The 21,225-nt window shown below is 42.8% G+C and overlaps 2 long non-coding RNA genes across 9 annotated transcripts in view; both read right to left on the bottom strand.

The window, feature by feature from the left end:
• LOC124098120 (uncharacterized) overlaps nt 1–21,225 on the bottom strand; it is a 272,483-nt gene that overhangs the window by 214,363 nt on the left and 36,895 nt on the right. The gene's annotated exons all lie outside the window — the stretch shown is intronic.
• Nucleotides 1,060–14,114, bottom strand: LOC124098121 (uncharacterized). The gene is made up of 4 exons (XR_006853476.2): nt 8,927–14,114; nt 6,070–6,443; nt 2,492–2,573; nt 1,060–2,278 (listed from the first exon to the last, which is right to left on the bottom strand). It is a non-coding gene; the product is annotated as an uncharacterized LOC124098121 (long non-coding RNA).

Here is a 21,225-nt window from a genome sequence, read left to right on the forward strand (position 1 = left end):
AATCTAACCTTAGCCAACTCAATGCCAATGGCAACCTATAATCCCCTGATAGTAATGTGGTAGGGTGATGGCTGCCTACCAGTTTGAATGTGGAAGCTACACCAGCTTCAGGGATCCATTTATCTGCCTTTTAAGACACAGATATTTGATACAAGGGCTACTTGGGATTATGATGGATAAAGTGGCTATTTCTTGAGGGCTGAGGATGTATGTAATCAATAGATAAATAAGGAAAACGCCCAGGCAAAGATTCAATGGGCAGTTCAGCTGCCAAGTAAAAGCCAAAAATGGCAGTCACCTAGGAACTTGGAAAATCAGTTAACAAATGAAACGTTACAAGCAATAGTCCAATCAGAAGTGAAACATGGAAGCAAGCTTGGGTTGGCCCTTGAGATCTATCTAGAACAACACTTGTCTGAAACTTGAAAAGTCAGCAAGTGGGGGAGCTTACCACCTGATTCCTCGTTCTGCCCCACCCATTCTCCACCAGAGCAGTTCTCTAAGGAGGGGTCCTGTGGAAAGTGCAGATGAGGCCTCCCTGACCTAGGAGGGGCCCAAGACTCTGTCTCTCTTACAGTTTTTTCCTGCTGCATAATAATTGTACACATTTCTGGGTACAAGATGATAATTCAACCCATGTATACAATGTATAATGATCAAGTCAGGATATTCAACACTTCTATCTCATTTATCATATCTTTGTGCTTGAATCCTAAGAACTTTTCTTCCCTAGTTCTTTATAAAAATATCAGCTTTTCAAACTATATAGTCATCCTATTGTGTCTTAGGATAGTAGCTCTTACTCTCCCATACAGCTGTGCCTATTTTTCAACCACCCTTTATCCCCCTTTCCCACCCACTTCTCTTTCCCAATCTCTAGTGACCTGTATTCTACATTCTTCTGTGAGATCAAGTTTTTACGCTTCTACTTGTAAGAACATTCAGTATTTGTCTTTCTGTGGCCAACTTATTTCACTGAACCTAATGTCAGTCAGATCCATCCTTTTTTTTCCACAAATGATAGTAGTTCATCTATTTTAATGGCTGAGTAATATTCCCTTCTACATAGAGGCCATTTTTCTTTATTGTCTTTATCGAATTATCCACAGATGGATACCACTGTCTTGACTATTGTGAAGAGGGTACTGCAATAAACACAGGGATGCAGGTGTCTCTTTGGTAGGCTGATTTCATTTCCTTTGGAAACAGACCCAGAAATGGGACAGCTGGGTCATACAGTGGTGCCATTTTTAGTTGTCTGAGGAGTTTCCATATTGTTTTCCATGATGGCTGTGCTGACTTATATTCTCACCAACAGTCTGAGACTCTGCCTTTCTAACAAGCTCAGAGATGATGCTTGTCCATGGATGGGCCATGAATGGGCCACACTTTAGTACAAAGAATCCACACAGCACCAAAGAAGCTCTCCAGAACCTAAATCAGACCATATCCGTCCTCTGCTTGAAACCTTGCAGTGACTTCCCATTGGATTTAGAGTAAAACCCAAACTCTCTACGGTATCTCCTGAGACCCATCATGATCTGGCCCTCGTAACTGGCCAAATTGCCACCCCCATTCCTTGTCCACCCTCCTCCAGCCACAGTGGATTTATTTCTAGCTCAAGACATGCCATTCTTATGACCTCGCTTTATTTCATGATCATAGGAATGTCAATCTCAGGAATACCTACAAAGTCCAAACCCGGGGGATATAGCAAGTTTCTGGAATTTTACAGTGTCTGCTACAGAGGACTTTATACAAAGGAATGCTAAGAGCTGAAGGCAGGACCACAAAATTAGCAAGAGTCATTGATCCTGGGGCACAACAGCCTGGTGGACAAGAGGAACTTGAGGACAGAGCGATAATGCCATTATCTGCTGCACATATGCACAGCCCAGAGCCCAGAGGACTGACTCCAATTTAAGGCGATCCCTGGAGCAAATAGCTCTAGAGCCACACTCCTAGCCCAGGACGAGCAGATGGTTCATCCCCGGCATGTCTGACAGACCAAAAGCCCATGATGACACTGGGCTTGGCCTGGGCAGTTGGGCCCCAACTTGGCCTTCGGTGAAGTGCAAGCCTTTAGTTTCCAGGGACATGCTTTCATGAGACTCCTTGTTTGAGTCAGCCTTTTGCTGCTGTGACAAAAAGACTCGACCAGAGCAATGGGACAAGAGGTAGAGTTGATTTGGGGCTCACAGTTTCCCAGGTCTCAGTCCATAGACAGCAGGCTCCATTCCTCGGGGCTCCAGGGGAGGCAGGACATCATGGAGGAAGACTGTGGTGGAGGGAAGCAGCTTACATGGTGATCAGGAAGCAGAGAGACTCCACTCTCCAGAGACAAATAGAGACCCCCAAAGCCACGCCCCCAATGCCCCCTCCTCCAGCCACAGCCCCCGCCCAGTTAATCCCATCAGGGGTTCATTCACTGGTTGGGTTAAGGCTCTCACAACCCAGTCATTTCTCCTCTGGACCTTCCTGCATATCTCACCTGTGAGCTTCTGGGGGATACCCCACATCCAAAGGAATGACATTGATCATTTCGGTGGCAAAGGAAACTGAACACAGGGTCCCTGTGATGAGATAAATCTGAGTGAGACATGGTTCCCCAAAGAAGGCCTTCTGATTCGCATGCACCCCGTCTTTCTCCCCACCCCCACTGTAAAGCGACAAAGCCCAAACACAACCGCACAGCCCAGAAGGACTGCTGGCTCCTGCCATGAAAAACAACCATTCCGTGTTTTCTTTTAACTCACCCCATTCCCTCCCCAAGGGTAGAAATAAAACATTTTGAAGGTCTGAGAACATTCAAAACAAGCCATCATTTAGAAGCAACGGCTGCTTGGGCTCTGCACATAAATAAAAATCCATACCAAACCAAGGCACGTTTATAAGGTCTGCGTGAAGACTTGGCCTTTTCTCTATAAATGTCCAGAAAGATGAATTAAGAGCAGGATGACTCATCCGTCTAGATTGATTAAACGTATATTTAAGGGTCAGACTGGAAACAATGTTCGGATGCATTAACATACAATTTGCCCACGGTGATTAGCCTATTTATTTTACTTGCTGACGATCTTTCTAGAATTAAGTCATCGTGAATCAATGTCTGGAAGGAAAGACGGGACCACCCAACTCCCCATCTCTGAAGCCATCTTCTCTTGCAATATTAGCCTTCTTCTCCCAAATTTTCAAGCTCCTTTAAAATCTGGGATGGGAATAGAGAGAACCCAGGCCTCAGGGAATGCCACTAAAAGCAAGTCCCACACTCAGATCTCTGTCTCCTCCGCCACCCCATCCCTAGCCCTTGGGCAATGTCCATGCCCTCTCTGAACTTCTTTCTTCTTTTTTAAACACTGACCATCTGCAGCAGAGCACATTTTCTGATAACCTTTTGGGAATAATAGACTCTTTCCCAAAAACAAAGCATTTGATTATGTGCTGAGGGTGGGGGGCTAAAGAACAGTCCCAACCTCATGAGGCTGTGTCTCATGCTTTGTTAATTGATATTTACTTGTTATTTGTTAACTAATTAATAATATTCACAAGGAGTCTGGGATGTAAGGATGTACATTCTCTCTCATAGGTTAGGGAAACTGGTACTCAGAATTGGAAAACCTTGCTGGGCATGGTGGTGCATACCTGCAATCCCAGTGGCTCTAGAGGCTGAGGCAGAAGGATCATGAGTTCAAAGCCAGCCTCAGCAAAAAGGAGGCCCTAAGCAACTCAGTGAGACCCTGTCTCTAAATAAAATGCAAACTAGGGCTGGGGATGGGGCTCAGAGGTTGAGTGCCCCTGAGTTCAATCCCTGGTACCCTCCACCCCCCAAAAAGGAAAATGAAATGGAAATCCTTGGCTGTTTATGCAGCTACAGGAAGGAAATCAAGCTTCCACACCCAGGTAATTGGCAGTATGAAGCCTATACTCTAAGCTCTGTTGCCATGTTGTCTCACAAATGTCACACTGTATCTGGGCCAGTTCTGCTTCTCTGAGGCAGGCATCCTATGTCTGCAGGTAAAAACCAAGTCCCACCACCGTCCTCGTCCCTGGTGGCAAATCACAACCAGCTAGGCCCCAGATGCACATTTATACACTGTTAGAAACTCTAGGTGTGCTGGTGATTTTCCTTCGGCTATTCTCTGGTTATGGTGGCCAATTCTCAAACTTTAAGCTGTGTTTATTAATATAACTCCAAGGAGCTTTCTAAAAAGCTGATCATACTTCCAGACTGACTGCATGGTTCTAAAATGAGCCTACCAATGGAGCTCTAAAGAAAACAAGGTACTTTGGGTAGAAAGTAAAAGAAACCAGGACCCAGTCTCCCTGGTCAAAGTGGGGCTGAATGAGGCCAGGTACAGGCCTGGGCCTCCCGTCTTCACACCGCCACTGTTCTGGGGCCTCAGGTCCTATTCCTGTAAGAAGAGCTAACTTACAAGGTCGTGGAGAATATTAAAGGGGACAATGAAGACAAGGCAAGAAGTACAGTGACCATCACATAACATAAGCTCAACCACTGAGAACCATCACTGTCATCAGTCTCTACTGGAAGTTCCGTAGGACTTAGTAAGAATGACAGTCATGGCTGCCACACATAGGAGGCCGACTATTCTAAGTGCTGTGTATCTCTCATCTACCCAGAGAGCAGGATATTCTTCCAGCAGGAATTCTACTATATCCCTAGAGTCTACCATTTTGCCTGATATTTTGTTAGGCATCTCACACATTTATGTGGAATGGTACTTTTGATGATAACTATGAAGCATGCGACTTTTTTTTAAGGATCAGAGGTTGTAGAATAAAACTATTGAAGATCAAGGTTTTCATGTTGTGAAAGGGATTTAGACAATTCTAGAAAAGTACTAGCCACTGTTTCCTCAGGTCACTCACTATAATGTGGGAACCAGGAGAATGTTTAGCAGTCCCAGTTTCTAGAACATTCTTCCCCCCACCAAAAAAAAAATTTCAATATCCCCTTCTATTATTTACAATCGTTCTACTTTAACAGGTTTTCTGTGAAGATAATGCTTAGGGGCAGAATGATAATTACGACATTTTCATTTAGCTTTCTCCGCTGTGGATTTAATAATATTAGCAGCTTCAAATTTTTCCCATAAAAAACTATTAATTTTCATTGCTTTCATGCTTCTCCAAATGACTCATATCTTAGTTCTTATGTTACATCTTATATGAAAATAAAGGAAGTTTGAGGTTTGTATTCTAACCTTTGTTCTCCAAAGACAAAAAATTAAAATGAAAACAGAAACCAGGTCTGTATTATTTACAAAGTAAGGAATAAAATTAGGGTTCAGGGAATGATTATTTGGTCTCAGTCTACCTACTTTTTATTTTATTTTACTACTACATACTCAGGGACTAGGGATATGACTCAGTGGTAGAATACATGCTGGGTATGTGGAGGGGCTGGATTTGATTCCAGTGAGATACACACACACACACACACACACACACACACAATTGGGACATGCTAAAACTTTCTACGACATTCTAGAAGTCAAAGATTATATGAAGCCTATGGTTTAGTATAAGCACCTACAGAAAGATATTAGAAATCATGTTATATTTTTACAGGCTCCCATTTCAAATATTTTAACCTGTTTTTTTCATGAGTAGACTCTTAAGTGTCATATCTATTTCCTAATTTGGGGATCAAAAAATACGGCCAACCTGCCTATGATCTATAATCTCTACATAACATTGCCAATATCAGAAGGAAACACTGATTGCAGTTTCCCTCCATAATTGCACCCTGGTCCCTTCATAAGTATTCTATCTTTTAGTCATTAAGAGATATTTATGAGTAGGTACTGCTTTTCTCCCATTGTACAGATGAGGATGTTGAGGCTCATTAACTCACACAGACTCAGCCGGCCACTAGGTGGCAAGGCAAGGGCTCTCACATTGGGTGTGGCATATGATCCAAGCTCTATGCATCCTGCTGCAGGCTCTGGGAGCACGGGCTTTGGGGTTTGGTTTGTGACTTGATCTAGCAATACACAAGCTATAGCTTCTTCATAATTACCTGATTTTGACGTGGAAAGCAGAGCCTACCTGCTGTGCTCGCAGCACTATAAAATGGATGGACCCCTTTGGAGATGACTCGGGCAGTGTTTCAGAGTGGGGATGATGATCAGGGTCCAGCCATGATGCCCTGGCAGGATGGCAGACACCACTGACCAGCCAAGCCCACTCCATCGACAGCCTCTGGGAAACTTCCTCTTCACCTGCCGGTGGGTGAAACATGTGATGCTCTTCCGGCCAACAGGGCATAAGTGAAAAGCCGAGGAGCAGGGCTTCCACCAGAACTTTTCTATGGGGTCCAGAATGCTTCTTGGGCCTTTTGCTCCTTGTCCATCTTCCTGACGGGAATATTGGATGTGACGTCCAGAGATGCCATCACTGTTTTATGTCTATGAAAATGCAAACTGAGAATAAAATGAACCCGCTAAACATGGCAGAAAGGCAGAAGGAATCAACCTAGGTCAAGTACTTTAGTCCTGGAATGTTTATCTCCAGACTTAGCATTTGTTATGTTAAAAAATGTGCCATTGCCAGATGCGATGACACGCGCCTGTAATACCAGCGCCTCAGGAGGCTGAGGCAGGAGGATCATGAGTTCAAAGCCAGCCTCAGCAACTTAGGAGGCCCTAAGCCACTCAGCGAAACTCTGTCTCTAAATAAACTATGAAAAGTGCTGGGGATGGGGCTCAGTGGTTGAGTACCCCTGGGGTCAATCCCTGGTACCAAAAAAAAAAAAAAAAATGCCATTAATCTCCTGGCAGTTGGGCTTCTTGACACAGTTCTCTTGGAAAGACTCTTATACTTATGCCCAAGGTGACATCCACAAAAGCTTGTAACATCAAATCTTGCAAACAAGCAGAAGTTTAATGCCCATCAGTAGATAAATGGATAAACAAATAGTGACACATTCGTACCATGAGACACCACATAGCACTTAACAAGAAGTGACCTAGATGTATACAGATCCACAAGGAGAATTCTCAAAACCATGATGTAAAGGGAAATTGCTGAATGACAGGTGCTCAGCCCAACACTACTTGAATATATTTTTAAAACACATGGAACAATTCCACATGCTTTGTGGATCCATGTGCATGCACTGAATATAAAAACAACATTTGTACTGAAAGTATAAAAACAATGTTATAAAACAAACTCACCAGCTTCAGGGAGGGAAGACGGGAAGGAAAATATAAAGTGATAGAGAAGGCACTTAAACTGAACTTGTAATTTGTTGTTTTCTTGAGACGGGGTCTTGGGTTCAACCAAACTTCATCACAGAGCGCTGTTCAGAGAATCAAGGCAGAAGCTACAAGTCCTCTTGGGGCCTAGGCTAAAAAGTCAACAGAATAATTCTGGCTGTATTCTGTTGGCCAACGTGGGTCCGTTAAGTTGTCCCAGCTGGCCTTAAACCTGTGATCCTCCTGCCTCAGCCTTCTAAGTAGCTTAGATCACAGGCATGTACCACATACCCAGTGATCCAATAGGATTTGGGTTTTTTTTTTTTGGGGGGGGGGAGGTTGTTTGTTTGTTTTTGGTACTGGGAATTGAATCCAGAGTTGCTTTCCCACTGAGCTACGTCTCCAGATCTTTTTGATCTTTTTTTTTTTTTTTTAAGACATAGTTTCACTAAATTGCAGAGGTTGGCCTCAAATTTGCAATCCTTCTGCCTCAGCCTCCCACCACACCCAGTTGAGCCTGTAATATTTTACTTCATAAAAGTAATCTGAATCAAATAGGAGGGAAAATTGTAACATTTATTAAGCCAGGTGGTGGATAAATGAGTTGATATATAATTCACTGTATTTTTTCTATATTTTTAAAATGTTTCACTTTTTTAAAAAATTGGGTGGAAAAAAACTATTTCAAAAATCAGTTAGCTATTTACGTAAATGTATTCTGCCAAATATAAGTCTCTCTCTCTCACACACACACACTCAAAGTTTGTTACCTGGAATAAAGACTTAGTTCATATTTTGAACTGAACATGATACAAACTTATCAGGATGTGGCTGTCATCCTGAGCTCCACCCTCAACCATTTGTACAAGGTAAAAGATAAAAGAGGAAGTGTGGTAGTTTATTATAGAGAACTCGGGAATCAAACACCCTTAGGTTGGAGGGTAGACTATTGGTAAAGAAGGATACAAAAATTCCTCCTGTCCTCAAAGGCTTTGCCATATGATATTGCAGAACTTTCCATCGGGCGGTGAAGTCTAGTCATCCACCCATAGATCCATACTGGCTGGTGACTCGAGTTGGCCAACAGAACAAGCCAAAATGATTCTGTTGACTTCTTAGCCTAGGCCCCAGGAGGACTTGTAGCTTCTGCCTTGACTCTCTGAACAGCCCTGTGTGATGAAGTTTGGTGGAACCCAAGGATTGGCAGAATATGGCCCAGAGACCAAATCTGGCCTGCCACTTGTTTGTGTAAATAAAGTTTTATTGGCATATAGCCACGCCCTTTTGTTTAAGTAGTGGAAGAAGTTGGTGTCAAAGCTGGGGGTGTGGCTCAGTGGTAGAGGGCTTGCCTGGCATTCATGAGGCACTGAGTTGGATCCTCAGCACCACATAAAAATAAATAAATAAAAATACTCCAGATTTCTTACCCTTTGTGAGATATAACTTTGAGATATCCGTCCTCCCCTGTCCTGAGAGTCTTCCTGCCTGGTGACACTGGCCTCCCACCTCTGTCGCGACAGTCTTCCTGCCTGGTGACACAGGCCTCCCACTGGCTTGCTATGGCACCCTTTATTAGCAGCCTCGCCTTCCCAACCCACATACTCTATTTTCACTTGAACCCTTGTCATGGGACCTGGCCGCACATGAACCAAGAAGCCACGTAGCTTGAGACAAGTGTCTCTCTCTCTGAACCTTAGTCTTCCTACCTGTAAAATGGGCCCGAAGGGAGCTCCTGCACCAAGAAGGCGGACAGGCGACTGACTGGATGTAAGGCCAGGCCCACTCTTGCTGGTGGTTAGGTGCCTTCATCTAGCTCCGCCTCTTCCTGCACCAGCCCTGGTGATTGGCCAGACCCATGTGCCCCTCTGAGGGGACTGGCCAATAGGATTGTAGGGAGGCAGAGAGGCCCAGGATGTTACGCAGCCGCAGTGCCTGTGGATCTCGTCGTCGCCCCTCTCCTCGCTCCAGTCACGTCCTCCTACTTCGCATGTCCCAGCCTCGCGCCACAGGTCGCGCCTGGAGGACGCCATGGCTCCTGAGTTCCTCCTTGGCTCCTGAGTTCCTCCTCGGCACGTGGAGTTGGATCCTGCTTCGTGCCTGACTCCAGGAGCCGGTCCCCACGAGAAGAAGCAACTCGGTGGAGGAAGTGTGGCCGACAATTAGAAAAACACCCAGCCCCTGCCCCGGGGTGGAAGGTGAGCATGACGTCACTGGTGGCCTTAAAAAGAAATAGGGAAGCAGGGAGGGTGTGGCCTGTTCTCTAGTGAAGAAGTCTGTCCCCAACCCTCCGCTCCCTGGGACCGTCTATAAATACACACCCTGCAGAAACCTGGAGGAAAAATTAAGGGCGTGCATTCACCTCAGGGAGCACGTTGCATTTGCTCCAGTTGTTTCTGGGCTCGTTTAAAGGTTGCCTGCTGAGTGCGCCCTCCTCATGACCTCCCCCCAATGATTCAGGGGTGATCAGGGAGAACTGGACCCTACAGCATGCTCAGAAGGCTCTACTGGTTCCTATATCCACGTAAAAATCTCTCTGAGACCTAAGCGAAGCTAGCCAAGTATTAAGAGTGGCCTTCTGGCTCACCTCCAGACCAGGAAAAATGGAAAGCTTTTTTTTTTTTTTTTTTTTTTAATGATTGCCCCGTAGGACTTTGAATGGAAGTGACTATTTTAGAACCTGAAAACATCTCGACGGCCTCTTGGAGTCACTTTTGGGAAAGTCCCTCGCTGTTGTCTTCTTGTCATGAGATAGGATGTCAGCGTCGGGGACATTTCCTAACTGAAAATCATCAAGGGCTCTGTGTAGCACTTGGAGAAGCTTAAAAGGGTGCTAGGGTTTACAAACCTTGGCTCTTGCTGAAAATGGCATCATTTCTTCTTCCAGAAGAAAACATTTTTGTTCTGGTGTTTATTGGTTCAACACAATTAAGATTGTTTGTGGTCGTGGTCTCTCTGATCACAGAGCATAACCTCTTTGCAATTTATCTTTGCATAGCCACACAGTGAATCAAGTTCTTGCAATTATTAGATGCTCTGGGAATATGTGTCTGGAAAATGAGATGTACTCGGTTTCTGGAGGCAGAAATCTTATTGGAGCTGACAAACCTCTCAGACCCTCTGTTTCCTTATCTGTTTCCTCTGCAAACTTCCTTCTTTCCCTCCTTGTACTTCTGGAAATGTGAAAGGAGAAAAGGGGCACACCCTCACCCACACTGAGTCCTAGTACACAGTATATGCTCAGTGAATGTGAGTTCCTATGATTAGAAAATCACTTGTGATTCTTCAGCTTAAGAAAAAGAATGTTGGAGAAACAAAAGACAGGCTACTGGGTGATCATGAACTCTGCAGTGGCAATACCTGGGTTTAGTTCCTAGCTTTGCTATATCCCAGGCCATGACCATGAAGAGTGTAATTCTCTTTCCTTGCCTCAGTATCCCAACATAAACAGTGCAAAGACACCTCATAAGACTAGTAAGGATTGAGACAGTTCACAGAAATGCACTCTAAGTCTGTTGACCATAGCTACTAGCAAAGAACAGTTACTTCCATTGCCGCAGTCCAGCTGCAGCAAAATAACCCCGGGGGTGACGAACAACTTGTGTACATTGATACAGCAGGAGTGGGAGCCGTTTATTGTAGGACAGGAGTGGTATATATACATTCCACACAGCTTATCTAATTAATATAAACTCGATACAGCAGTCAACCAATAAGGAATCTCCACACTAAATGGCTCGCTGGCGTTACTTCACAAACCACTCCCTCTTGCAAAATGCCAGGTGCCATCTTGACTTGTTTACAGACTCTAACATTTCCCCCTTTTGTTTAATTTAAATAACGACCATAGTGGTTTTTACACAAACACTATAAATAATCTGCTACAAGCAGAAGGGGAGGATACAAAATGCCACAATACCAAGCCAATTGATGGCTCCATGCTACAAGCCCTTGGAAAAATTATACCAGCAATGACACCGTTAGCAAAGATACCGAGTTACAATTTGTTGTAGATTACAGTTTGTTGTCTCAGTCCAGGTAAAGCACTGTCTCAATAGATTAACTCACAGTCCAGGTAAATCATAGTCCAGGTAAGTTCTGCAGGCAGCTAGCTTAAATCACAGTCCAGGTAAGTTCTGCAGGCAGCTAGCTTGATCCAAAGTCTCGTCCGGTTTTCAGCAACACTGGAAATTCTTCCACCCTCACTCCGACAATAATGGCTAAAGAAAATCAGCCTCCAGGTGTGGGAGAACCATTGTAGCTTAGTTATTGGCATTGAAAATGACTAAACATCAGGGACACCGGTAGCGTCCCAGGCAGCCCCAGATGGCCCTGGGGAGTGTCCCGGACTCAAACTGCTTCTGGGCACAGGGAGCAAAAGCTTGTGAGACTGTGCCTCCAGGTCAGGTCTAGATTTGGGCTCCAGGCAGTGGAAGAGCCGAGCCGGCTGCCGCCGCTTGGAAAGTCCTTGCTGCGCCATGACCGGCTTGCGCATGTGGTAGCCGCCACCCAATTCACGCACCCTCCGGTAACGAAAAGTATTCAGTAATAGCCTTTTGCTGCAACTTTTTTCCTGATAATCCTTCTTTTTCTGAACTTTCTTTTTTCTGACTAGAGTTCCTGGGCTTCCATCAACACATGCTCTAACTATGCTTGGTTCCACTGGGGTGCCTTCTTCCCTTAGTAATTTACTTTTCACCCCTTCCATATTTTCGTCACAAAGACAATACAACATTTCAAGACAAAACAAGACACAAACATACTGCATCAATCCTCTCCATTTTCTCAAAATGGCCATTTTTCCTTTCGCCCTATCTGTCTAGGGACGAACAGATTTGCTCCCGTCCTATCTAGGGACGTGCAGCTTTTTTTTTGTCACTAACCCCCAAGTGTCCCAGAGCTCCCCATAATGGGCCACCATCTGCCGCAGTCTGGCTGCAGCAGAATAACCGGGGGGTGACGAACAACTTGTGTACATTGATACAGCAGGAGTGGGAGCCATTTATTGTAGGACAGGAGTGGTATATATACATTCCACACAGCTTATCTAATTAACATAAACTCGATACAGCAGTCAACCAATAAGGAATCTCCACACTAAATGGCTCACTGGCGTTACTTCACAAACCACTCCCTCTCGCAAAATACCAGGCGCCATCTTGACTTGTTTCAGACTCTAACATTCCATTAATGTCATAATAATTATTTTAAAATTATTGTTAGAGAAGACCAGTCTCTTTTCACGCCTGGAACTTGAGCTGTCAATCATAAAGAAGGTACTTGGGAGGCATTCGGAGGCCACAAAGCATTTGGTAGCAATCAGGTAACTGTTGGGAGGGCATCTTTGGAGACCATGGATTTCAGCACAACCTGGAGACTCCATTTTTTTGCCAGGTTGTTTTCAAATCCCTGGATTTCACATACCATACTAGGATACCCATATGAGCATGGTATCATAACTACCTTGATGTGTTGAACCAATAAACACCAGAACAAAATAATCAAAGTAATAAGATGTGTAAAACTTGACAAAAGGAATATGTTAAGAATTGTACTTAAGGTATCAATGTATATGAAGGCTCCCTGAGAATTAATAACTTGGCCCAGAAATAAGGTTATCCCAGACCAACCACTCTTCCATTTCCTTGCATAGCATTTTTTTTTAAGTAAGAGACAATAGGCTGGATTTGCAGTTAGCCACATCTGAAATTGTCCAAAACATTGTGTTAATGATAATGATAAATCAAAATGATGATATGATAGCTAATAATGTCTACTACTTTTTAATATGATACTCATTAGCTTTCCTTATGTTATCTCATTTTATATAAGGAGAAAGTTTACCCTTATTGTTCCCATTTTACAGATAAGACAGTTAGCACTTCATGAAGAGTAAGTAACACGCTTTTGGTCACACTCTCCTATGTGATCCCTGGAAATTCGAACCCAGCCCTATGAGAAACAGGAGTTTCCAGTTTGGGTATGAGCATGGAGTGAGAGGACAGCTTTGTAGATCCATGATCTCCATGAATTTCATGTGAATTTCCAGTGAATCTAATTTATGGCTTCATTTCTGTCTAAAGAATGAAGAGCCTAAGGAAGTCAGGAAGTGCTAAGAAGGTGGTCAGGGTACTAGCTGCCCAGTGCTGTGACAAAATACCTGAGATAAATGACTTAAGAGGGAAGAAGAGTCATTTGGGCTCATGGTATCAGAGGTTTCATTCATGGTCACTTTGGAAGTTTTGCTCTGGGCTTATGGTGAGGCAGAGCATCATGGCAACCAAGAAGCAAACACAAAGATAACACAAACACAGAGGTGAAGGGGTTGGGCTCCAGTGTCCTTCAGGCACACCCTCAGTGACCTAATTTCCTTCCACTAACCCCACCTCCCAACACTGCCACAGACTGATGGCAAAGCCTTTATTTAGCACATGGGCCTTTGAAGGACTCTTAGGATCTAAACCATAGTAGTAGATTAATAATCAGTCCGTTCCTTGAGCCATCACAACTAAGAGCAAATTGATGGGTACAAAGGTACGTTACCACCAAAGATGAAATAGCAGTTAGCAATGATCATTTTGCAAGGAGTCAAACTCATATTCTGTCACTGGGCCCTTCAAACCATCCTGCAGAAGCAAAATAAACACAGACAGCCCTGGAGACACGAGCTGCATGTGGCCTGGCTGGGAAGAAAAGGGTTAGAAACCCTGACATACGGAAGTCAAGTATGGATGATGGGCTGGGGCTCAGCAGTAGAGCACCTGCCTGGCACATGTGAGGCCCTGGGTTCCATCCTCAGTACCACATAAAATAAATAGATAAAATGAAGGTACTGTGTCCATCTGTGGCTAAAAATAAAAATAATATGGATGATGATCAACTGAGGGATTTACAATGTGATCACTGCACAGGGATATATATATATATATATATATATATATATATATATATATATATATATATACTATATATATATATAGTATAGTGACACTTAACTGGATTCTGTTGTTACAGAAAAGATGGTTTTAAGGGATCCTGATCATCCATTGATTGTATGTCAACAATACATTTTAGAAAGTGACCTAGAGGAAATACTTCACCTGGATTCTGCACATACTGGTGAGCATATCTCTCTGCCACACCCTTGGTACCTGCCAGTGACATCCCAGTGAACAGCAGCTATGACCAAAGGACACTTGGAGTGAGAAATCTGCTGGGCCTGAGGGACCATGGTGTATAATACATCCTAAACTCTTCCATAGAAATGTTTATAATATCCACTTGAAAAAATAATATTGCTACTCAAATACACACTAATCCAACACCAATTGTAGTTAATCCTCTGTATACTTGGGTTCCAAGTCCTTGGATTTACCCAATATGGATAGGAAATTTTGAAAAAAAAAATAGTTATGTTGTTGCTATTGTGAAATACATAGTTATGGTCACATCTGTACTGAATATGTCCAACTTTTTTCTTGTTGTTCTTACCTAAACCATGGAGCATAGTCTCAATTTACATTGTATTAGGTGTTAAGGCTCTCACAACCCAATCATTTCTTCTCTGCTCCTTCTTGCGTTGTCTTGCACGTGAGCTTTTGGGGGACACATCCACCATAACATGGTGGATGTGAGGTATCCCCCAAAATGGTGGATGTGAGGGGTCCCCAAAAATGGTGGATGTGAGGGGTCCCCCAAAAGCTCACGTGCAAGACAGTGCAAGAAGGAGCAGGGAAGAAATGATTGGGTTGTGAGAGCCTTAACCCAGTCAGTGAATGAATCCCTGATAGGATTAATTGGGTGGTAACTGGAGTGGTAGGGTGTGGCTGTAGGAGGTGGGCATTGTGGACATGGCTTTGGGGTATATAGTTGTGTCTGGCAAATAATCTCTCTGCATCCTGATCATCATGTGAGCTGGTTCCCTCTGAAACACTCTTTGACCATAATGGCCTGCCTCACTCACCTTGAGCCCCAAGGAATAAAACCTGCTATCTATGGATTGAAACCTTGAAACCATAAGCCTCCAAATAAACTTTTCCTCTCTACAGTTGTGCAGGTTGGGTCTTTTAGTCACAGCGGTGAAATAGCTGACTAAAACAGCTGATTTGAATGCAAAGATGTATAACATAGCATATAAAGATGTACACAGTTTCTACACAAAGTCTATACCATTTTGTGCAGGAATTGAGTATATGTAGACTTTCTCACTGTCAGGGTCCTGAAACCAAACCCCTGCAGATACCAAGGGATAGCTATATTCTGTCCACTAGCATAGTTTTGGAATTTGCAGGATCAGTAGAAAGAAGATGTAAGTTGAAGGTATAAACAGGATCTATGATGGGTGTGGTGGCACAGGCCTGTAATCCCAGTGGCTCAGGAGGCTGAGACAGGAGGATCATGAGTTCAAAGGTAGCCTCAGCAACTTAGTGAGGCCCTAAGCAACTCAGCGAGACCCTGTCTCTAAATACAGTATTAAATAGTGCTGGGAACGTGGAGATCATAAGTGATGGATTAGACCTTTGCAGCATATTGACCAAGGGGACAAGAGCCATCCCAGATAAGAAACTGAGCTATGTGACCTGCTGTGCTTGGTCACTGGCCATGGCTGGGCGTGCATGCATGGAAGGCAAGCAATCGAACAAAACCCAAAAGGCTGTGCTCAGGACAGCTTGAGTTTTGTCTTCCAAGCACTGGAGAAGCAGTGAAGAGATTTCAGAGCAGAAGTGGCAAGCTCAAGATTTGTTTTCAAAAGATTGTTCTGGCAGCAGGATGGCTGTCAAAGATGGAGAGGGCTGGCTTACTGCCGTGTTTAAAGTCCGTGGTCCTGGCACTTCTGCCCACCACAAAGAGCTTCTTAGAACTGGGGAATTCTTGTACTGAATGCAGATTAGGGCATTTGTACAGGCCTTTTTACTCCTAAAACCCTCTCTTTCAGTTCATCAAATAACAATCTGGGAGGTGGGCCACATGGACTTATCCCTTACTCACATATGGGAAAACACCTCCAAGTGGCTACAGAAACACAGAACAATTGCAAGTTAGAGTAATTGCATGCTAGCTCTGTCTCAGTTAAGATTGGAATTTGATTTGTGTGGCTAGGAAATGAAGCATGTTTAAAACTCTGGGGAAAGAAACCACAGCAACTCAATGCCTATATGTAGAAATCAATGCTAAATAATGACCTTAAAAAAAAAAAAACAATGGCTTTCAGAACAAAAGAACAGGAAACTTAACACAAAGACACATACAGCACACCTGAAAACCAGCAGGCTGCTAGCTGGGATCTGCTTTGTAATATTAAAAATACTTGATGGAAAGTATTATAATTTCATGCATCTAGTATGCATAGCTTTAAAAAATACATTCAGATATAGAATTTAAGCTTGCCTAATTGTGCACATTACAACTCTTATCAAACTGTGCTTGGATTGAGCTTAAAAGCCATTTCAAATTGACTACAGAGGAGTACACATTCTCTGAATTAAAAATGAAAGCCTGTCTGAGGACCTGAGCAACAGGAGAGCCCATGGTGTAAGCCCTTAGTCCAAGGTCAAAAGCCTGAAGGGGCAGTTGGGCAAGGGTGGAGGTGGTGGTCACTGATGTAAGTCCCATTTGAAGTCCAAAGCCCCAGGTCAAGCAGAGACTAGATGTGCCCCTCCTCCACATTTTCTTTTATTCAGATTCTCAGTAGATGGGACGATACAAATCTGTATTGGTATAGGGGAAATTTCTGTACTCAGTCTACCAATTCTGATCCAATCTCTTACCAAAAACAACCTCATAGACACATCAGAAAAATGTTTTACCAGCTGTCTAGGCACTTCTTAGCCCAATCAAGTTGACTAATAAAATTAACAACAACATTCTCAGTGCACCACCTCTTTTTTACATTTCCTACAAGTCATGTGTACATATTCACAAAATTAGAGAGAGATCATTGAGTCTATTTTAACATCCAGTATAATTGACTTCTTGAACTTTGGGTTTCAGAACAAGCAAAAAAAAAAAAAATGCACAAGATCTGTAGATTTGCAATACAATTTTATGGCTCTACATAGGCAAGAGAAATTTCAGGTGAGAAAAATACAGAGTGACTTTAATGACCTTGACCAGCTTCCAGATGGAAGATTTAGATTGTCTATTTAGATTGGGCTCAGTCCCTACTTTACTCTAGGCCTCAGTAGCTCTACTGTAGAATGACCCAGTGGCCCCAACTAATCTGGCTCTCACCTGTATCTCCAACTTTGTTTCAGCATTCTCTCCATCACTCACTCGTCCTCCACCTCGAGGAGGCCTCAGTGTCTCCTGGATATACAAAACACATTCCCATATCTGGGCCTTGGCACTTGCTATCTTCACTATGTAGAAACAGCTGTTCCCTCAGATGTTTTCAGACTTGTTCCCTAAAAGACTTCTTTCAAGTCTCTGCTCAAATAGTTCTTCTGCAATAAGCCTTCCCTTGGTCTCCTAGTTCATTTTCTATTACTATAACAGAGTACCTGAGACTGGGTATTTGTTCAAGAAAAGGGATTTTCTGTCTTAGCTCATGGTTTATGAAAATCCCACAGCATGGTTCTGGCATCTGACCAGCTTTTGGTGAGGGCCTCATGCTGCTTCATCTCATGGTAGAAAGCAGAAGGGCAAGTGAGTTCACACAGAGAGAGAAATTCCTAGGGTAGTCTTACTTTAGAACAATTCACTCTCAGGTGAACTAACCCTTTCTCATGGGACCTACATTAACCAATTCACATAGGATCCCTCCTGAACCAAATGTTTCTTAAAGGCCCCTCTCAACACCATTATGTTGGAAATAAGAGTTCAACATGAGTTGAAATTTGATGCCCCAAATGATATCCAAACCACAGCTGTCTCTAAGAAGCACTCACCACTCAGTACTCCCCATCTGACCTTTTCTGCCAACCTTCTTTATGGCATTTGTCTCCATCTGCCATTATTTTCAACTCATTATCCATTCTCACCCCACCAGTAAAAGATAAGATCCTTGAGTGTCAGACTTCTTCATCCTCCTTCCCTTTACCATGTCTTCAAAGAGCACCAGCAAATAAGTGCAAGCTCAGTATAGAGAAAAAGAGAAACAGAAGATAAGGAGAAACAGAAATCTCAAGTCTCCATCAATATTTCCAAATTAGCACCATAGTTCTAAGATATTTCCATTGTCTGATTTATGCCAGACAGTTGGTGATCAGAATGAGGGATGAATAATCATTTCCTTTTCAAATTAAAAAGATATTTGTGGCAATTGGGTAGATAAGATTATTATCTCTTACAATGCCTTCTCTGGATTACAGAACATTTCCAGGAGGAATCCCATTTTGATCATAATCAATTGTCAAAGGAATTGCATAGACCATCTCAGAAGTCCTAAATAACTTAGGCTGATTCCCTTTTCTGAGATCTCAAGTACTTTGGAAAGGAAAAAATATCCAGTATGGATTAGACACTGTTTCCAGGCAGAGGTCAAGGACTTCCCCCCTTCTTATGACCATCAGACTACCCCATATCCCTCCAAATAAATTATAGTAAGTAAAATCAGGGAATGTCTATGTAAATTTTGCCTCAAGGGGCGTTCTGGGTCTGGCTTCCTAATACACAGCTTCTAAGTCAATTAAAGACATTATAGCCAGGTGTGGTGGTGCATGCCTGTAATCCCAGCAACTCAGGAGGCTGAGGCAGGAGGATTACAAGTTCAAGGCCAGCTTCCACAACTTAGCAAGGCCCAGAGCAACTTAGCAAAACCCTGTCTCAAAAGAAAAAATAAAAAGGGCAGGGGATGTGGCTCAGTGGTTAAGCACCCCTAAGTTGATATTATAGACCTACCTCCATCCAAAAAATTATGCTAAGTTCCTATTTACATTAACTGGGTTACTACTTTTAACAGAAGAAAGCAAGTGCCCTGTAATATACTTCTGCTAAAGCAAGATGACAGAATTTACCAAAAAAAAAAAAAAAAAAAAAGAACCAAAAAATCATAATAATAACAAAAACCATTAATTTATAATGCACCAGAAGTAGTGTGGTCTAGTAATGGAGCAAAACTTTAAAGCAATATGATGAACTTTTTCCTGTTTTGTCAGTGGATATAAGCAATGTTAAATGAAACCTCATTTGGTGGTTATGTCTACATTTGAAAGTCTATGAACATGAGACTTGGTCAAATGACCCTTGTGCTGGGTCACCAGGTTTAGTCCCAAGTGACAAGACAGAAGCTAAGGCTAAGGTTATAGCTCGTTCAAGGAAACCAGAGAGAGTAGAAAAACAGGTATGCACATCCAGGTCTTCTAACAGAAAGTTCTGAGTTGTTCCATTATACCAGGCTGCAAAATAACATTCCTAAATGTAACTGGCTCATTTTTCCATCTTTTTAATTTTCTTCTTTGGCATTCAAAGTCATTCTATACTGGAATCTCTTCCTTCAAGAATCACATAAAAGGGCTTTTGGGTTTTTTTTAAGCCCAAGCTATGAATCTTCTAGACTAATGTCTTAGCAATAAAAAACACCTTTCCTCAGAAAGTGGCCTTACATGCCACCTGGCAGCTCCAACCTCACTTTAGGAAATACAACTTAATTTAATGGGGTGCTAGGAAACACACTTGGGAGGAATCCAGCATTTTAATGCAGACTTTCTGACCAGATGGTATTCACTTGCTCTTAAACTTATTCTCTTATTATTGCAAGACTACTTTCTTCCTTTTTTTCTTTTATTGCTCTAGCAATAACTAAAGAGGTGAAGGTCATGGTTTTGATCCATGTAAGGGTCAGTACTACTTATTCAAGTTCCAAGATGTTATTGCCTTTTTTGGCCCCATTCCATGGGCCAATGAGTGGTAAACTGGTGCAAATCCATTACCAGGGAGCTAAGAGCAAGTAGGCAAGTCAGGTCAAATCTTCACTAGGTTTCTAGAATGTTCTGTATCTAATACAATGGATGATACCTTGCTGGGTAACAAAAGAAGGTTTAGTCCTAATCTGTCAACTATTCATGGTGAGTCTCTACCACATTTCTGGCACTGTACTAGGTACTATGGATATAGCAATAATCAAGGCAGATGCTGCCTGTGGAGCTCACAAACTAGTAACTAGAGGAAGTTTTTTTCCCAGTATAAGTCAATATCAGCCGGTAAATTCTTAACAAACAAAGAACTGAAGGGTTACAAGGATAAAACACCATCCCAGCCTTTAGAATTCCCACATTATAAAAAATTTTTTAAATAAATAAGCTCTCAAAAGCTGTATATACATGTGTACATAAAATATTTAAATCACTGACAGTCTCTTAAGGAAAATACTCAGTAATGTTGATAATTGATTTTGTTTTCTTTGTTTTTGGTACCAAGGATTGAACCCAGGGGTGCTTAACCCCTGAGCCACATCCCCAGCCCTTTTTAATTTTTATTTAGAGACAGGGCTCACTGAGTTGCTGAGGTTGGCTTTGAACTCTCATACCTCCTGCCTTAGCCTCCCACCTCAGCCTCCTGAGCCACTAGGATTATAGGCATGTGCCCATACCTGGCTCCAGTTACTAATATTATTAAGAAGTCTTCACATTGTCTCAAACATGGAACCACTGATCCTCAGGCCTCCCTCCCCCCCACTTTTTTTGTTTCATTTTATTTTATTTTTTAACTTAAAAAAGTGCATTATAGTTATACATAACAGTGGGGTTCATTTTGACATAGTCATGAATGAACAGAACATAGCCTTCTCCATTTCAGTCCACAGTGACACCTCCTTCCCACCTCCTCCTCCCCTGATCCTCTTCCTGAGGGCCTTCTTCTAGAAAACCCTTTCTTTTTAGGAAGGCAGGATTTATCTGCCAGTGCTGGATGCTGGGTATCAGGTATCCAAAGGCGGTTTTCATTTTATTTGCACAAGGGCATAAACTGAGCACTGTGTACCCTTTAGGGGACCTGAACAGAAGTACGTTTCATAACATATAAGTTTTTATAGAGCAAGTATCAGTTGTAAGCTAACTGTGACAAACTAGGC

The sequence above is a fragment of the Marmota monax genome, unplaced genomic scaffold (genome assembly GCF_021218885.2).
Source record: "Marmota monax isolate L192 unplaced genomic scaffold, Marmota_monax_Labrador192_F-V1.1 WCK01_AAM20220418_F8-fsc00042, whole genome shotgun sequence".
Lineage (NCBI taxonomy): Eukaryota > Metazoa > Chordata > Mammalia > Rodentia > Sciuridae > Marmota > Marmota monax.